The 8,946-nt window shown below is 48.4% G+C and overlaps 1 pseudogene; it reads left to right on the top strand.

Annotated features, from left to right (window-relative positions):
- The first annotated feature begins 1,535 nt into the window (after positions 1–1,535).
- LOC123080790 (putative leucine-rich repeat receptor-like serine/threonine-protein kinase At2g19230) lies at positions 1,536–8,608 on the top strand (annotated as a pseudogene).
- The last annotated feature ends 338 nt before the right edge of the window (positions 8,609–8,946 follow it).

Raw genomic sequence — 8,946 nt, 5'->3', positions numbered from 1 at the left:
TGAAGACGGAGACGGGACGTGACGGACCGCTAAACCTAGACAAATATTGAGGAAAATGGAGTTTGGAGGTCGAGCTTGCAGAGGAGAAAGCTTAAGTAGTGTGGCTCGGGCATTCGATCGAACACCTCATGTGCAGAGGACAAAGCCCTTCCCTCGCCAGCCAGAAAAAACAGAGCAGTGTGGGGTGCTCTTCTCGCTGGCGAGGGGGTATATATAGGCATCACATTGGTCCCGGTTCGTGGCTGGAACCGGGACTAAAGGACACCCTTTGGTCCTGGTTCAAGCCACCAACCGGGACCAATGGTGGTGGGCCAGGAGCGAGGCCCATTGGTCCCGGTTCGTCCCACCAACGGGACCAAAAGGGCCAGACGAACCGGAGCCAATGCCCCCACGAGGCCCGGCAGGCCCCCTGGCCTCACGAACCGGGACTAATGGGTTGGTCCGGCCTGAACCAAAGCCTTGTTTTCTACTAGTGCTATGCTAGAAGAAATACTCCCATGACTTTGGTAAAGTGGTTGTAATTAGACTGGAACAACAATATTGTCACTCTTTGACCCGCACAAACATTACCAATAAAGGGGTATTGACAGCGCCTTGAGTCGTCCAATCAAAAATATGGGAAACCTTGATCGATGAACGTACTTGGACAAGAGATGATCATCTAGAAATGCAGGCCGTTGAATCACGATATCTTCAACATGGGGTTGAAGAAAGATTTCACCCGCACAAAGAGTCAAACCAACAAAAAAAGGTTGACACACTAAAATAAACTCATCAAATCCGAATAATCGGATTTGTGAGGAAACAAAACTATCTACCTTCATGATACCGCAAAAGATTCAGAGTAAAATTATTATATTTTTGCACGAAGAGGGTAATTTTATTCTCACAAAACTAGGATGCATGATCACCAGATGATGACCAAGAACATAGAACTCTTGAAGATCTAGGTGCATCATAAGAACCGGAAGAGTGAGGCTTTCTTTATCTTTCCTGCAATTAGAATTATTATTATTGTAATTTAGTTTTAGATTTGTATAATTAGTTTCCGCAACTACTATCTCTACCAAGCAACGTGGGCTCGTTGGCATGCAGAGCGATTGGCTGGAACCGGAGACATTCTACACACTGCCACCGCGTGAACACAAACGCATGTTATATCATGTGTACTAGTACCCTTTAGCAGTCATTTGAACCTAGCGTGATTTGATTTGATTCGATCCGATCCCATACACCAGGAAACGGCGCAAGTCATCGCATGTCTGGAGCAGTACTTGACTCACATAATGGTATTAGTACGTTGACGGTTGATCGATGCAACCTGCACGCTCTGGAAGCCAACGTGCATGGACACACTGGCCCGAGCTAGCTTGTCCATAAGAATCTGCGGGATCGCCTGTCACCGCGACAATCGCGCTGGAAAAAGTCAGAGATCTCCGGGCATCCACGCCACGGGCCCAGCAGGGCGGTTGACTGACTTGCATGCAAGTCAACCCATGGCCCATGTGATCTACCTAAACTGGGTAAGTACTTCTAACTTATTAGCAGTTCCTTGATCCGTCGTATATCTACGTTAGAGATTATTAGTGGAGGGGCCGACACCAAGAGCAAGAGAAATGGCGGTCCGGTGGCTGTTGCTGCTTTTCGTGGGCCTCGCCGGCGGCGGGGTCCATGGCCAGGTTGATAACTTAGGTGAGCACATCGTAACTTGTTGATTTCGGCGATCAATATCTGCCACTCCGCTCATCAATGTCTGCAAGTGAGCTATATCCCGTATTCCCAAATTCCCATGTGCGTGTATACAGGCTTTGTAAGCATCGACTGCGGCCTGCCGGAAAATGTCGTCGGCTACGTGGATAACGGCACCGAACTCCGGTACGTCTCAGACATGGGCTTCATCGACACGGGCACCAACCACAATTTGTCGGCCGAGTACATCAAGCCATCGATAGGCAAGATTTGGCACACGGTGCGGAGCTTCGCCGGTGGCAGCGTCGGTGCGCGTAGCTGCTACACGGTCCGGTCCCTCGTGTCCGGGCTCAAGTACCTCATCCGGGCGGGATTCATCTACGGCAACTACGACGGCCTCAACCGGCTGCCCGTCTTCGACCTCCACATCGGCGTCAACTACTGGCAAACCATCAACATCTCGGTAGCCGGCGTGATGGCTGAGATCATCACCGTCGTACCTGGCGACTCCATACAGGTGTGCCTTGTGAACACCGGCTCCGGTACGCCGTTCATCTCTAGCCTGGACGTCAGGCCCCTAGAGAACAAGTTCTATCCTCACGCGGACGAGTCACAGGGGCTGGTTCTGGTGTCCAGGACCAACTTTGGCGCAAGTGATACCACATTCGTTAGGTAACCATGAACGTTGAAGAAGACACACACACACACACATGTGTGTATGTGTTTCCATCGTCCATCGATCTTATAATGGCTTATACATTCTGATGATGAATCAGGTACCCAGAAGACAAGTTCGACCGTATATGGTCCCCATGGAGCAACTCGACAATTTGGTCGGTGATCTCGACGACTGAGAAGGTGCAGAAAAGCGCCACCAACGGCAACGACACTTTCGAGCCACCGTTGCCCGTGATGCAGACTGCCATCACGCCCATCAACTCCTCCAGCCCCATCGACTTCACCTGGGATGCCCAGGCCAGCACCACCAACAACCCAAACCCCGGGTATGCAGTATAGTACTGGCCTTAAATGTTTACGTGCTTTTGATCAATCTGCCGTAGAAGATCATGGACTGCCGGTCGGTGTTGCTTTCATGGACTTGCAACACCCTCTGTCTGTTGGCTATTTTATTTTTTTTAAAACGGAGGTAAAAGATTTGCCTCATATATTAAATAAGGAGAGAAGAGTTTGTTATAATCATACACTTAGAATACGGCATGACAACTATTCTCGCGATAGAAAATACCCTAACTTCTTTGTCCCGGCGGTGATCCAAAGGTTTGCCTCGTCGATTATAGTGTTGAGTAGAGTTGACGGAGGCGTGCTCTTGTGCCGGAACACTCTTGCGTTTCTCTCACTTTAAATGACCCACGACACAAGCATGATGATCGAGGCCTTCGCTTTTCGGCTATCCGCTCAAATAACTGACCATTACTAACTCACTATCGGTAATAGCTTCGGACAATTAATGTTCATGCAACCACCGACTGCCAGTATGTATTGTGATTGTCGGATGCCATACTACCAAATAGCCGTGAGATTTTTTTGAACCAGCCAATTATGCGTTATGACCGACCGTTATGACGGTTGGTCGCATAGTTGTGTATCCACCGCCAACTATCGCCCATTTGTATCGACTATCATCAATACAAATGCGTCTAGTCTTTGGTCCGTCAGTTATTACTCCGTCTAAACGCTCTTATGTTTCTTTACAAAAGGAGTACAAGAAACTGCATTTTTAAGGCTTCTAGCCGAGAGGCTGAGATAAGCATAGGCAAGTTATTCAACCCTCCACCTTTAGCTGGCATTCCTATATATTTTCTTTCTCTTTTTTCTATTGTATAAGATCATCAGTGATCCCAAACTATCCTCTCTTCTTTCTGAGAGGAGATCCGCTAATGATGGAGCGCATTGCAAAAAACATCGACACTTCAGGCTAGGGTTGCAGGAACCAGACATCTACGAAATTGTGCCAAAAAGCACTAATTTTTTTCATATTTTTTTGCAAAAAACACTAGTCACCTAGTTTGTTCGTTTTAATCATGATTATGATAGATGGGTCCCGCCGAAAAGGATGATGTGGCACGACATAACGGATCACAAATAGACGGAATACAAGGGGCTACAATGTAAAAAGGGAAACGTTTGGCATCGGCGCACCGGCGGAACGCTTCGGCCGGTGCCCCTCGCTCGCTCGCTTTTTTCCACGGACGGAACATTTTTTTTCTTATATGCTTCTTCTTCCTCTCGCGAGCGCCGCCTCCTGGAAGTGTGTCCCCTCCCCCTCCCCTCTTCCCGAGCTGCGACTGGGCCACCACGACCTTCATCGCCGGCGGCCAGGCTCCCCTCGCCGGCTGCCATGGCTGCCTGCCGCCATGGCCAGATCCATCCCCTACCTCAAGCTTTCACGCGGGCGCATCCCCTCCCCCCTCCCCCCTCCCCCTCCCTCCTCCCCCTTCCCCCTCCCCCCGGGCTGCGACTGGGCGACCACAACCTCCATCGCCGGCGACCAGGCGCTCCCTCGCCGGCCGCCATGGCTGCCTGCCGCCATGGCTGGATGCAGCCTGCGTATACTAGTGTTGCAACCGTCACCTAGAACAGCTTCAACAGCCGTTGAAAAAAGCTTCAACCATAGACAGAAAAGCTTCAATGAAACTGCATAATAAGGGGAAGCTGCAACCGTAGTTGGTTTTTGTTACTACAGGCGAAGGTTTTTGCTACATCTATCAGGCGGAGCTGCGACCTCACGACGATGACAACGACGATTTTTTGTTGCAATCGTAGTAGAATTTTGCTACCACCGCTGAAGTTTTTGCTACATCCATGTAAGGCAGAGTTGCGACCTCACGAAAGACGGCGACGGTGTTTGATTTTTGCTGCAACCATAGTAGATTTTTGCTTCTATCGGTGAAGCTTTTTGCTACATCCATGTAAGGCGGAGTCGCGACCTCGCGAAAGACGGCGACGGTGTTTGATTTTTGCTGCAACGTAGTTTACTTTCGCTACTACGGGTGAAGTTTTTTGCTACATCCATTCAAAACGGTGTTGATTGACTGACGGTCGCCGTCGATATAATTTCCTACGGCGAGCATCAATGGCGAGGGGCGGCGGCCGAGCCACAACCGTCGCCGTCAAGAGCTGCAACGCAGGTGGAGTTGTTGCATGGGAACTGGCGACGTGGACAGCTGGCGAGGGCGGGGACTGGCGACGAGGACGGGCGGCGAGGGCAGGGATCGGCGACGAGGACGGGCGGCGAGGGTGGGGGTCCGGCGGTGACGAGGAAGACCGGCGAGGGTGGGGACCGGCGACCACCGGAGGGGACAGGAGGCGCGGCGTCGCGCTCCCCCAAACGGGATCCAACTGACTGCCCGAGGAAGAAGAGAGCTTGGGGGCAATTCGTTTTTTTTTTTTGCTTGGGATCCAGCGGCTGCGTGGCTCAAATCGAACGGTCCGGGCTAGACCGGCCGAACGATTCGGCTGGCGCACCGGCGCCTATCGGTGCCCATGTAAAAAGGCCTGAGAGGATAAGGTCATTTTTCCATTTAGAAAAAAGAGGCTAAGGTTTGGGCTCGCTCGTACCTGACCGCCGGCGCCGCTGCTGCTCAAGGGTGTTCGCCGGCGCCGCTGCTCGCTCGCCTCGCCGCTGCTGCTCGAGCGTGTCCTCCGGCGCCGCTACTCGCTCGCGATGCTCCCCTTGCCGCTGCTGCTCGAGCGTGTCCGCCGGTGCCGCTGCTCGCTCGCGTCGCTCCCCTTAAAGATGAAGATGGCAGTATACTGATAAATGATCCTATGGATTAGAAATGTGGCTGAAATTTAAGATACTCGGATAAATAGAAATCTTGATTGTATATATGTAGGTATGTATGGATGCTGTACTTCGCAGAGCTACAGCCCACCGGCGTTCGCCAATTCGACATCTCTCTCAACGGAAAACCTTGGTTAATGAACGGTAGTTGCACTCCAAACAACCTCTCCACCACCACTCTACAGCACCAAACCCGTCTATGCCTCCAACCAGTACAACATCTCACTGGATGCCACCGTGAACTCGACACTTCCGCCGATCATCAACGCTGCCGAGATCTACTCTGTCATCCCCACCACCAGCATAGCCACTACCACTCAAGAAGGTAAGCTATGCACAGAATGCATGTGGATTGTGGACTAGTTGGGAGGTGATCATATTTCAGACGATTTATGTATATAGGGCCATGTACCTAATAGATTTATGTGTTGCTGCTGAGAATGCCACAGTTTCTGCCATCTCGGCCATCAGAGACAAGTACCATGTGAAGAAGAACTGGATGGGTGATCCATGTGCGCCCAAGAATTTTGTGTGGAATGGATTGCGTTGTAGCTATGCTGCTTCTAGCCCGTCAACTGTCACAGGCTTGTGAGTCATAAATTTCTTATTTTTCAAAACTACCTGAAGAGTTCAAGTAGCACTAAGTTAAGTTGTAATTGTGCATATATATATATTGCAGGAATCTATCTTCCAGTGGTCTCAGTGGCAACGTGTCATCTTCTTTGGCTAGTATTAGAGGTTTACAGTACTTGTAAGCAGTTAAACCAACAATTCCAAGAAACATGTTATTGTTTTCTTAAAGTAATCAAGCTCTTCAACGTGACCTTACTAATTGGCAGGGATTTGTCACACAACAATCTGACGGGCTCAATTCCTGAGAGCCTTTCACAATTGTCGTCGCTCGTGTTTCTGTAAGTAATTCATGATGTCGTTTTCATATCTATGAAAACGTTGCTTTCAGATCCATTCCTTCATAAATGCATTAATCAGTTAAATATATTATTTTCTTTTAGAGATATCACAAGCAATCAGCTCAGTGGATCAATACCTTCAGCACTTCTAAAAAGATCTCAAGATGGCTCCCTAACACTTAAGTTGGTACCCACTAGCATCAAAAAGTTCCAATTTCTATGATCATAAACATTTTATACCTCAACTAATGAATACTGGGATTGCTGGATGCTTTTATTTTGCTAGATATGGTAACAATCCAAACCTCTGTGGCAATGGAAATTCTTGCCAACCTCCTAAAAATAAGAGCAGCTCTAAGGTTGTCGTCTATGTACTTACCCCAATAGTTGTAGTGTTCGTGATTGTGCTTTCGTCAGTTATGTTCCTTTGCATGCGAAGGAGAATGCAAGGTGAGCTAGCTTTCTGAAACACATAAATCTAGGCACACGAGTGCAAGTATGAGGTGATTAGGTAACAACTTGGCCTCTGAACTGGAAAGGAACAACAAGCAACCACGTCAAGGCACAAAACGAGGCAAATATCACGCCCTTGCACTCCCAAAACAACAACGAGCACGATTCATTGCGTTTGGACAATCGACGGTTCAAGTATGATGAACTCGTGGCCGTGACAAACGGCTTCCAGCGAGTGATCGGCCGAGGAGGATTCGGGAAAGTGTATGCTGGATGTTTGGAGGATGGCACACAAGTGGCTGTCAAATTGCGTTCTGAATCTTCAGATCAAGGTGTACAAGAATTCCTAGCAGAGGTCTGAATAAGATCTTCACAGCTATAATTGATGCCTCTAAGCACACTAGTTTTTAGTTCACTATGCTAATGCATTGATCTTTTTGGTTTAGTTTAGGCTCAGACCTTGGCTAAGATTCATCACAAGAATCTCGTGTCCTTGATTGGCTACTGCAAGGACAGGGAGTACATGGCCCTTGTCTACGAGTACATGTCTGAAGGAGCCTTGCATGAACATCTAAGAAGTATGAAAATTACTCGATTTGTTCACACCCTGAACATAATTTATAGGCTCGAAGTGACGAACATGAAAAAGCTTAGCGCAAGCTACTTATCTGATGATCTTTTGCAGGGAGAGAGAACAATGCAAGGTGTTTAACCTGGAGACAGAGTCTTCGTATCGCACTGCAATCCGCGCAAGGTGAGTTTTTTAATCTGGGTTTTCTTCATCAAACTTAACCATGGAAGCTCTAATTAATGGTCATGTGGTCCATGATGATGTGATGTTGATGCGTGCAGGACTAGAGTATCTGCACAAGGGATGCAACCCGCCCCTCATCCACAGGGATGTGAAGACGTCCAACATATTGCTGAATGCAAACCTGGAGGCAAAGATCGCCGATTTTGGCCTGCTCAAGGCTTTCAACAGTAACAATGATACCCATGTGTCCACGGCCCGGGTGGTCGGCACACGCGGTTACCTTGCCCCTGAGTAAGTGCACCATTGCAAATTCTTTTTGATTATAGTGTGAAAACATAGTGCTATACTTCACTTGACACTCAAATGGATTTCATATTTTGGTAGGTACCTAACAACATTTCAATTAACCAACAAGAGTGACGTGTTCAGCTTCGGTGTGGTGCTTCTCGAGATAATCACAGGGCAACCTCACATCCTAAACGATCCAGAGCCGACAAGCATTGTCCAGTGGGTGCGACAGCGCCTCGCCCATGGCAACATTGAAACTGTAGTAGATGTGCGCATCCACAACGATCATGATGTCAACAGCGTGTGGAAAGCCACAGAGACTGCGCTCAAATGCACGGCCCAGCTACCAGAGCAACGGCCCACGATGACTGACGTGGTGTTACAACTACAGGAGTGCCTTAAGCTTGAGGCCACGCGCAAGGACGTGAATGCTTGATTTTATAGGACCACGAGTGCTGGAAACCTGAACGGCTACAACGGATATGAAACTAACATGTCCACCAATGTAAGACAGATCAACACCACATTTCAGACAGCGTGTGAGAGCCAAGTGAAGGCTGAAACTAGGACTTGCCATCACCCCCACGTCTACAAGTTGTGTTATTTATCTTCAAGGGAAGTAGCTAGTCTTCTGATGATGATTTTTATGGGAAAATTTGTAAATTTACTACTTCTCAGACACTTAATGTGTTCAATCTACTCAAGTGATCCATGTTTTTTAAAGAGAATATACCCTCGGCCTCTGCATCGGATGATGCAGACAACCATATATTATTAATTATAGAAACAATGTCAAGCAAAGCAAAGCATTGAGGCCCATAAACTCGACGCGGTAAAAAAATAAAAGAAATGTTTCAGAGGTCATTCGCATAGAACAAGCCACGCGGCAACATCTTCAAATGCGGCCGAAAACCTAGAAGCTATATAGTAATAGGCAAAGGGTGCATCGCTCCAAAACAACACCTTTAAGAAGGAATAACAGCTTGCACGCCAAAATTGGATGGCCCAACCAGATGTTAGAACAAGGGCTATCACCCTGAAAATAG

Source organism: Triticum aestivum, chromosome 1B (genome assembly GCF_018294505.1).
Source record: "Triticum aestivum cultivar Chinese Spring chromosome 1B, IWGSC CS RefSeq v2.1, whole genome shotgun sequence".
Classification (NCBI taxonomy): domain Eukaryota; kingdom Viridiplantae; phylum Streptophyta; class Magnoliopsida; order Poales; family Poaceae; genus Triticum; species Triticum aestivum.
Note: the sequence above shows the minus strand (reverse complement) of the source record. Positions and strands in the feature narration are given on the sequence as shown.